The sequence below is a fragment of the Diabrotica undecimpunctata genome, chromosome 4 (genome assembly GCF_040954645.1).
Source record: "Diabrotica undecimpunctata isolate CICGRU chromosome 4, icDiaUnde3, whole genome shotgun sequence".
Classification (NCBI taxonomy): domain Eukaryota; kingdom Metazoa; phylum Arthropoda; class Insecta; order Coleoptera; family Chrysomelidae; genus Diabrotica; species Diabrotica undecimpunctata.
In genome coordinates, this window is record NC_092806.1 from 102,907,161 (window position 1) to 102,918,221 (window position 11,061).

Sequence of the window (11,061 nt, forward strand, 5' to 3'; positions counted from 1 at the left end):
TTTCTTTTTAACCACTTCTCGTTTGACTTCTTTATTCAAGTTTTTTATATTGTTGTTTTGTACGTTCGTCTCCCTGTTGTAATAACTGTAGATATACTTCCTTCTTTCTTTTTATCTTTTCTTCCACTTCTTTATCCCACCAATATGGTTTATCTACTCTTCGTACCTGTGGCCCTAAGGCTTCTAGCGCTGCGTCTTTCATGCAGTTTTTTATATGTTCGTATTCATCCGTCGTTGATCTGTGTGATTCCTGGAATACCTGTGGATTCCATATAGGAATGTACAGACTAAAAATTTCTGTTGAATAATATTTAAATGGTCTATGTTTTGAACATCCCATAGTAGTAAGGATGCAACATGCTGATTACGATTCTGTCCTCTGCAAGTATCAGAAAATAAACTTATTTTACTAACATATTCTGGAACACATTTTGATAAGTAGTGGAGTATAATGCTTCCTATTTCAGAACTTCCTCGTCTACCGTTAATTTCTGACCAGGCAAAATAGTAAGCTGCATTTGGTAATGCGGCTTCATATACACACAAATTGTAGAATTTTGTTTTTTAAGATTACATACTTCTTTTCTTTTCTGATGTTCTCTGTAACTGTCTTCGATTCAATTTGTCAGTTGAATTAGCCCCATCATATTTATTACAAACTAAACATTGATCTCTCTTAGGAACAAAGAAGCTTAAATTATAGTCGTTAGAAAAACACCTTCCAGTTTGTTCTACACACAGTCATTTATATAAAGTTGGTACATTTTTCTTATACTTAAATTTTTGTCCAAATCTCTACGCTTTGAACTTTGGTGAATATAATGTGGGTCCATGGTTGGAAACGACTCAATATGAGCCTTCACGATTTTTCGGGTTTCACTGCTTGTTTTATTTGGGGGTTTATGCTTGCCTCTTTTATCCGTATCTGCATAACAGCCTAGAATATCAGTTTTTCTTACAACATTTTGTATTAACGACGCTGATATACAAAGTGTCTTACAAAAAAATTTCTCACATACCTGTATGTCTTGACCATTCAAAGAAAAGTTTTGAAAAATGCACGTGTTTTTTTTTAACTTCGACAAACTGCAACGACTCTCTTTGGTAGCTCGATTTTATTACGCGCAATAAGAAAATTTTTCTGGCCTATATATTCTAACTTCCAATAATCACGACATAGTCTTTGTCTGTAATCTTCGCTGAAATAACTGGCACATTTGTAAACGCACTCTGAACAGTTAACTGGTTTTGACAATTTTGCTGGTCTATTCTTTTTTTTTATCTCATAAGGCAAACCCTTAGCACGCCTCCTTTTTGCGACATTTATTACCCATTTTTTGGAGTTAGCTTTTCTCCAACGTTTTAGTGGATGTACGTTTTTCCATACTTTGTCGAAGTAGATTTAATATTTAACTAGCTAGGTATTTCAGTTGATACTAAATTGTTCGTAGGTGCATCTATTTCAATATTTTCTATCTCATCATTTAGGCTATCAAGGTCAGCTGTTTGTAATTCATATAGACTTCCTAGAGAGAGTAATTCCTCTTCAGTTGGCTGATATGTGGGGTCTATATCTGAAAAGTCACTATCAAAAATAGATTCCATCATTGAGACTATATTGTTCTGAGAATCATCAAGAATTAAACTGGTGTCTTCAATTTCAAAGAAATCTAAAAATCACAAGATATTGCACAACAAGTAACTAATTAATACCTATTAACAAAGTATTTCAAAACTTTCTTTCTAGTCACAAATATAGAAAACAGGCAATTTTATTTAATAGTCTGCTTAATTTTAGCATAATCTTTTAACTTAACACCATTAAGATCATTTATGGTTTTAGCTTAGTAATCATTTCTAAATTTTAACTCAACCCGTTTTCAGGTAGAATGAAGTAAGTGTACTTAAAGGTTTTTACTAGTCGATATGAAAGAGAAATATTAATAAATCATACACGTAAAATGTATTAAAGACACTTATCACCATTTTACTGAATATGGTATGCAGTAGTAAAAATATATTGTTATCCGGCATAATAATATATGTGGGCTTACTTTGTTTTACATGCAACAGAACTTTAATTTTATGGAAGTAAGTAGCGATATATTGTTTTATTTGAAAATGAAAAGTTGGTTAGGTGTAACTTATTTGTTTATTACACAAATTATCTGCTGAACGGTAAATCGTATCATTTATTGGGTTTTACCTGTATGTAGAGCGGAAAAAGCTGAGAATTTTGGTATACTTAACTCAATATTTTAAAATTTGTCATTTACCTGGTTTTTGCAGTATACCGACGATATATCACTTGTTTGCTGTGAGCAGCTGCATATGTTCTGTTATGTTATCCTGCTAAACGAGTGTAACATATTTTACACCGCTTCCGTTTTTCTGTCGCCTTCAGTTCATGTTTTTCTAGTCTATTATTATCTGTAGTTGCAGAAATATTCTCGACACCTAGTAACTGCAAACATAAATTTTCTCTAAATGTTGTAATTGACATACCGCTATCACGCACTGAATTATGTAAAATCCAGGACATAACTACAGCAGTACCTGTTAAGGCCTCAACTGCAATTTTTCTAAATCATTTAATTGTTTTTCGTAAAGCAGCAGAGTAGGATGACATCTGGTCCGACACGTCAATAAATGATTTGGCAGAATAGTAAGAACAAATAGCAGTAGGTTTATTTCGGACACCTCCTTCTCTTGCACTAACCCCCGTTATTTCATTTCCGTGTTTAGTACTTATAAATAAAATGTACCTATACCATCCTTCTCTTCTCCATAAATTTCACCCCTTTTAAGTTTTTTTGGACAACTGCCACTGGATTTTCCTTGCGGTTACTTCGTAATGTGCAGACCAAATGTGTACTATTTGCAATTAGTTCTTTAGCTAATCCGACGCTATTATACCAATTATCAGCGAATAGTGTACGGCCATCTCCCAGAAGTCCATCCATAAGTTCAAGAACCATTGTATTGGCTACGGGTATACCTATACTTTTATCTAGTCTACAATAAATCTTCATATGGTATGTATAGCCACCCTTTAGACATAACTTGAAAACATTAAACCCAAATTTGTGTTTCTACCCTTTTATATATTGACGAAATGATATTCGTCCTCGAAAAGGAATCATGGAATAAAAATTCCTCGAAAAGGAATTTTTATTTAGAATATTAAGTAGGGGTTGAACTTTATACAGCCTACTTCCTGGAGGACACTCCTCATTATTGGAGAAATGCCACAATTGTAGTAGTAGCTCAAAGCGATTTCGGCTTATAACACTTGAAATTTTATTTTTGTAGAGCAAAGATCGTGATCAATAATCTTTTAGGGTTGGTTTTCGATCGAGTCCCATCCAGAGGATGACTCCTAAAAATTTTTTCATTTCTGCTGTATCTGTTGGAGTCCATTCATTTATTCTTGATTGTGGACCAATGGATTCGTTCTTAATTTTTTCTACAATTTTTTGATCAGCATAAATATTTGTCTGCAAAATATCTCATCAGTTACGAATTGTTGAAATGAGTCTAATTCATTTTACCTTAAATTTGAATGGTTATTTCATCAGGAACTCCTACAGGTTTATTGAAAACTAAATTTTTAAATTTTTAATGATTGGTCCCCACATTTGTGGTACATTTTCAGGAACATTGACATCTGAATTCGAGGAACATGCATGATTTGTAGTTGATGCAACGTTTCGTCTTTTCACTTGAAGAACTTCTTCCTCTGATTGTGAATCGGAATTTTCAATGTTATCATTTTCGGTATAATCGGGATCATCATCAAAATCGGCAGGAAATGGCTCTATACCGCTCGTATCTGATTCAGAATCAACTAATTCTTCATCACTCATGTCCATATTGTTTATCTCTTGTAAACATTCCTCCATCAGTAGTTCCAGTCTTTGCCTTTCTGCTTTCTCACGTTTGTAAGACATCTTTTTACAACAAATACTGCTATTTCTCGCTCAAGAACACACTGTTCAGAACAAACGTAGAACCCAAACTATTATACAACAATATGCTGTGCCCTGTTAAATATAAATGACCATAAAAAGTGTAAGTCTGTGCAAGTTTGACCGTCCAGCTGTGGTATGCATAATACCAATACACGGGCGTAGTCTTATATATTTTAATCAGGCGCCGCGTGTATATATTTTAATCACACTTTTAATTGGCTTAATCTTAATGATTATTATTTTTTTTTTCTATAAACATGTTCCTAGAAATATGATCTAAATACGATTCAGCCATAAAATTTTTACGGCGCCACGGACCCAATCGCAAAATATAGTTTGGCACTTAATGTGTTAATAACATATTCAATAAAAAAAATAAAAACATATTCAATAACAGTCTTAACACTGCTTAATTTGGTGTTCTCTGCAAATAGGTTTTTTGCATTTCGGGCAATAAGTTGTCATTCGTTTAATTGTTGTGGGACAGATTGAGTTATAATTCTTTGGACCTTTCTGGTTTTCTGTTACGACTTTAGGAGTATCTTCTTTTTCGAAGACCTAAGAAATAATTTTTTTAATTTATAGTTAAATTGGAACCAAAAAACGTGGACCCTAAAAACATCAACCGTAAATAAATTGGAGGCCTTTGAAATGTGGATATACCGGAGAATGCTCAAAATTTCATGGACATCGCATACCTCAAACGAAGAAGTGCTGCATAGAATAGGCAAGGAAAGAGAACTTTTTAACACAGTAAAAGTTAGAAAAACATCATACCTAGGCCACATACTGAGAAATAATAAGTACCAATATGCCCAACTTATAGTGAAAGGAAAAATCGAGGGAAAGAGAGGCCTAGGAAGGAAAAGACTATCGTGGCTCAGAAACATCCGACAATTGACAGGGCTAAATTTTGAACAGCTAATAAGAACAGCTGAAGATAGAGAAGATTTTAAAATTGTAGTAGCCAACCTCCATTGAGGAGAGGGCACTTTAACAAGAAGAAGCGACTTGTTTGGTGAGGGTCTGTAAGTTTTTTATGAACCTTCATCATAAATTGCTGTCTTTGTTAGGGTTTTCCACCTTTAAGTAAAAACGTTATGCGACTAAATAACGTGAGCATTGATGCAAGCCATATTGATCATATTATAAAATATGCACATCGGCCATATTTTGGTCTTGCGGTTAGCACACATATTTTGACACATTTGGTCAAACGTATCGACCGCTCCTTTTGTGGAATTATACGACATTATTATTTCGGATTTTTTTGTATTTGTGTTAGCTGTTCCCTTTTTATGCATTGTTGATAGTAGAGTCTCCATTTGATTTTTTTTAGGTTTATAGGACACCAAGGAGCAAGTAATTACTATATGCGTTCATAGACGTGATAATCTGACGTTGCTTATTATTTTCCAATAATTCTGATGGAATGTGTGGTTTATTCTTCCAGATCGTCCCAAGTATTGTCAAATTATGGTGTCTTTTTAGTAATTTCTCTGCCAAAGGAATATTCGTAAACCAGTTGTCCATGGTCAGGTTCCGATTAGTGCCGTAAATTGGAGCTGTTAAAACAGTTACAAAGTGATCGGCTAGAGGAAGGCCATTTGTTTGGGTAGATTTGTCTAAATACGGTTCAGCATTGACCAAGTACTTGGTGGCGACATCGCATAACAAAACCAATTTTAACCCGTACTTAGCAGGTTTATTTAGTATGATCATGCGAAAATTGCATTTTCCCCTAAAACCCACCAGCTGCTCATCAATTATCAAATATGAACTGGACTTGTAATTTGTTTTACAATGGTTACTAAATTCCTTCCATATTTCTGATATGGGGACAAAAGCACTCTCCTTTCAGCTCTAGTTGTCTTATCATCGAACCTAAGACAAGCAGTCAGAAGTTTAAATCGAAATTTGCTCATCGCCGCCCTGTATCTGACACCGGAAAATGATGTATCAAACATAATATTTGATGACAAGTGATTGTCCTTTATCACTGCAGCGAGTATATAAAGTCCCAAGAGCACCTTCAGTTTTTCTAGATTGGTTTCAGATGTTCTTTGGGCAGCGTCATGACAATTTTTGTTTTTTCGGTTTATTTCTTAATTAGTATATCACTATTTTAGTTAGCATGAAATCGGTGAAAAGTATTTCGAATGCACGCAAAGGTTCTAAAATGCCCCTGAACAGGGCCTTAGGACCAGGCCTTACATGGACAACGTTGATTGCAGGTGTTTTACCGATTGCATGTGGCGTGGTTTCCCAAAGATATCCATTTTTGCCCATAAGGGTATCTCTATCTGGAACTATAATGTGTTCGAGATCAATAGCGGCACCCTTAAAATTATTGAGATTAGTTTAACAATTGGCACAAACCAAATTAAATAAATACCTCCAGAAAATTGGTACTGGAGGACTCCCCTCTCAGCGTATGGTCGGGTGGGATCATTATTTCAGTATCGACAGCAACACGTTATAAATTACAAAAATAAAATTTATTGCAGGCTAGCCAATGAATTATAAAATCTACCTATCCCTTCAAAACTCATACTAGGTGATACTTATTTTTGTGCCCTAGGGGCATTTGAAAGTAGTCTTCGCTTTTTTGTAGGCACTGTAGTGGCTCTTTTTATTTTTCCGTATATATCTTGGATTTTTTTCCACGTCCTCCTCCACATTTTCTTCATCGGGAACAAAATCAGGATCAACAATGCTGTCATCAGGATCACTATCAATTCCAGCGCTGTCCACTACAATATGATCTACTTCCTCACTCTTACTACTCTCGTAAATCAACCGTTCAAGTTCGGCGTATGTTAGCGCTTTTCTGCTTATTTTATAATAAAAAAATGTCCGATAAACGTACGTTTATTTATCTATTAATGCTCTTCACACGTAAAATTTACGTGTTGACCCTCAGGGATCGCGACACACAGCACCTACTTAGTCGAGATTTATATTACAACTGGCGAAAAATATTACCAATAGCCTACTCGAGGCTACTGCTAGTACTTGGAGTGGGAGAGTTGACGCGTTTGACAGTAATTAGCGATGTCTGTCGGAAGACACCAGACAATGTAGTAATACAGCATAGCCTAATAGTTTGTTGTTGTCGTTTAAATATTGCATCATAGTTCTATGTAAAGGTGGGTACACATATGCGAGCCGAACGGTATACGTACAGTACGCGTACAGATCCTTGAAAAATATTCTACATCGTACTAATCGCATACTTATCTCGATCCATGGAAAGCGACAAACCAACAACGAACACACATGTGCGAAATGATTCATTTTATTTATAATTTGGGTACTGATTTATGTTCCTGTTTTTGCTTGTTTAACAAAAATAAAATTATGTACAGTAATCATCGACGTATAAATAAAGATTTTATCTTTATTTATACGTCCATGACAATAATCAGTTTACTGTTTTCTCACGTCTCTCTAGGAAGGAACACGTCATTCACACAATGTCGATTTGATGACACAATAAAAATGTTCGCTGCGTCTAGTAAGCGCCGTCCAAACTAAAAGCCGAGCTTCCTTTGAAGTCGTGAAATAAACCGCAACAATTTGGTTCGCGACGAGTCACGATGAAACAGTACGCAAGCGGTTTTCTCTGCCGTACACATTAACGAATATAGCGTTCACAAACGGTTCGCGAACAATTCTGCTCGCAAATGTGTACCCGCCTTAATGCTTCGAGTAAATATGTATGAGTCATCGTACATTTATTCCATATAATAACTGAACATGTTTGCATCACTACAACCATTACACTTCTTTTTTAATGTTACATTTTGCATTTGGTTTGCTATGAACGTCTACTGACAGCTTACGTACTAAATGTGCTGTTCGTCCACCATCTAACAATTTTTTGAATCAATAACTCTAATTTGCCTACATTTGGCGCAACACAACCACTACAAATTTTCATAAATTACGATTATAATATATTACTATAACGACAAAAATATATTTGGAAAATAGTATACTCAATGAGATTTTAAAATTGTTTAACATTCTCAGCAGATTTTAAAATTTAATTTTATGTAGAATTCTTTTAATAAATTAATGATTGCTAATATGCATTGAAATATTGCACAAGCTTATATTTTTAACTTATTGCACAGAAAATTCTAAAATATTTTTTTTATATTACTAAATATTTTTAAATTATTTCTAACTGAATACACAATTCTGTCAAAAATAAAAATATTATGCTCTAGAGTAAAAATAAAATTTTTCTAAAACAGTTCACATACTACTAATAAAAAATGATATCTGATGGTATACGGCAACGATACTCAAAGTGTTTTCCGCGGAACCCCAGAGTTCCGCGATACACCTGTAGGGGTTCCACGAGAATTTAGAAAAAAATTCAAAACACGTCTCTCTGGTCGACTGTTCTGATGCGGCGTAGCAGAATTTACGAGGAGCAGTCAAACTTAGTTGCCTCGTACAATTTTACTATGCCTGCCACTGCCCATATCTCTTGTGAGCGCGCAGTCCTAGTTCGATCGCGCCTCTACACGTAACACTTTGACACTTGATCAGTCGGCGTCAGTCGGCGATTAACGTTCGGAGCGATAAGTACCTATCTGCTATACAAATATTTATAGAAACAAAGTGTTTATTGTCCCACTGCTGTATTCTGATTGTATCAGTTTTGTACATTCTATAGAAAAAAAGTGTTTATTCTACTGCTGTATTCTAATTGTATCAGTTTTGTACATTTTTTCTTTGGACTAAACTGTTCTGCAGTAACAGTCGTGAGTTATTTTGTTGTTTTTAACAGAGAAGAATGGAACGTTGACTTAACGTTGGCGAATGTTCGAAAGCAGTACGCGCAGAGTATACAGCAATTACCGATCAAGACGATTATGCAACGACGTCAAGTTCCAGGGTTTCAAAGGCAAAAAAAAGGAAGTATAATGAGTCATATATCACTTTCGGATTTGTTAATTCCAACTGCTCACCTCTCTGCATCCTACGTAGTAAACTGTTTCCAAATAGTTCTATGGCACCTGCTAAGTTGCGCCGACATTTAAAAACTGTACACCCTAAGTCTAAAGGTAAGAATAAAGAATTTTTTCTACGTAAAAAAGAACAGTTATTGGAAAGTCAAAAAACTATGGTGCATGTAACTCAAACTATCAATGAAAAGGCCACAGAGGCATCATATTTAGTTAGCTATTGCATTGCACAAGCAGATGAAGCGCACACTATCGCTGAGAATTTAATAAAATCATGTGTGTTAGACATAACAAAATGTATGCTTAATGAAAAATCTGCAAAGCATCTTTCTACTGTGCCGGTATTGAAAGATACTGTTTCACAACGAATTCATGATCTGGCAAGCTACGCCAAACAAGAACTAGTTACACGTCTACAAAAAACATGATTCGCTGGTCTACCTATCTTGCTGGTTATCGTGAGATATCCATATGAAAGTTCTTTTGAAGAAGACATGCTTAAGGCTGATTTATAAACTTTACGTTGGCCTTGACGCTGCGTTCGCCGTTGACCTTGGCGCTGGCTATCATATACTGCATTTATAAACTTTCGGTTAGCGTTGGCGTTAAAGATCATTTCTAACCTTACATTTTTGATTTGGTATTAATAATTTTTGCTTGAAAATTAATACAATGGAAAATGAAAATGCTCGGCCTTTGTTAGGTGCAGTGGCACTTATACACGATACTTTGTATTCGAGCAGCATTGAGCCTTCGAAATAAAAGGCAACGTCAATATAAACGGAGTCCATTAACCAGAACAGAAAGAGAAGAGGTAATTTTAATTAGTATACAAATATAAAAAAGTAGGATATATAGCAGTTTTTTAAATATATATCAGGATGCAGGTTCCAGTATTTGAAAAATTACTGCAAATGGCAAAACCAAAAATAAATGTAAACTATCGCTCTAATGGAATTTCTAATATATCTTCTTCTTCTTCTTTCTTCTAATGGCGCTACAACCCTTTGTGAGTCGTGGCCTGCTTAACAATGTTCTTCCATTCTGCCCTGTCGGATACTTTCCTTCGCCACTGCCTGATGTTCATGGTTTTAACATCCCTCTCTACGTCGTCTATCCATCTTTTACGGGGCCTTCCTCTTGTTCTGTTTCCTTGGGGCTTCCATCTCTGGACTACTTTTACAGCTCGATTATCTGGCATTCTTTCTAGGTGACCAAGCCAGTTTAGTCTTTGTGACTTTACAAATCTGACAATATCTGCGCTCTGCATTAGTTCATCCAGCTCGTGATTCATTTTAATTCTCCACGAACCATCGCTGCATTGGGTTGGTCCAAATATCTTCCTTAGTATTTTGCGCTCAAATATTCTCAGTTGATTTTTATCAGTGGTTGAGAGGGTCCACGTTTCACATCCATATGTGACCACTGGTCTAATTACTGTTTTGTAGATTCTCAATTTCTAATATATATGGAATATAAATAAAATTATTTTAACTATTTATATATACATCGGCTTAGAACGTCTTTCGACGTTGTCCGATACCTAAACACCATCTCTTCCTATCTTCGCAGTCGTTTGTTGTTAAATTTCTTTCGCTCATGGACTTGTTTACGCCGTGTTGCCATTCTAATCTGGGTCTTCCTCTTTTCCGTCGACCTATCGGTTGCCATTCTATTACTTTTTTGGGGAGTCTTGATGCTGGCATCCGTTGAACATGCCCATACCACCTTAATTGTTTCTTCTTTATATCTTAAGTTATATTTCTTTCTATTCCCATACATTGTTTTATTACATCATTTCTGATTCGATCTCGTCTGGAAATACCTAAAGATCTTCTCATTGCATCCATCTCTACTGCTTCTATTCGCTTTTTGTTCTTTTCACTAATTCTCCATGTTTCAGCGCCATAAAGAAGAGTAGTTTTAATCATGGTCTCATATATATTAAATTTCCTTCTTTTCGTTATCTCTTTACTCCACAGTATACTACTGAGACATCCTAAGACTTTCTTTGCTTGAGTGATTCGTTTTTATATTTCTCGTATAACTATTTCACTTTATAAAAACGTGGAAATACAAACATAAACAAATAATTTAGTTTGATTTGT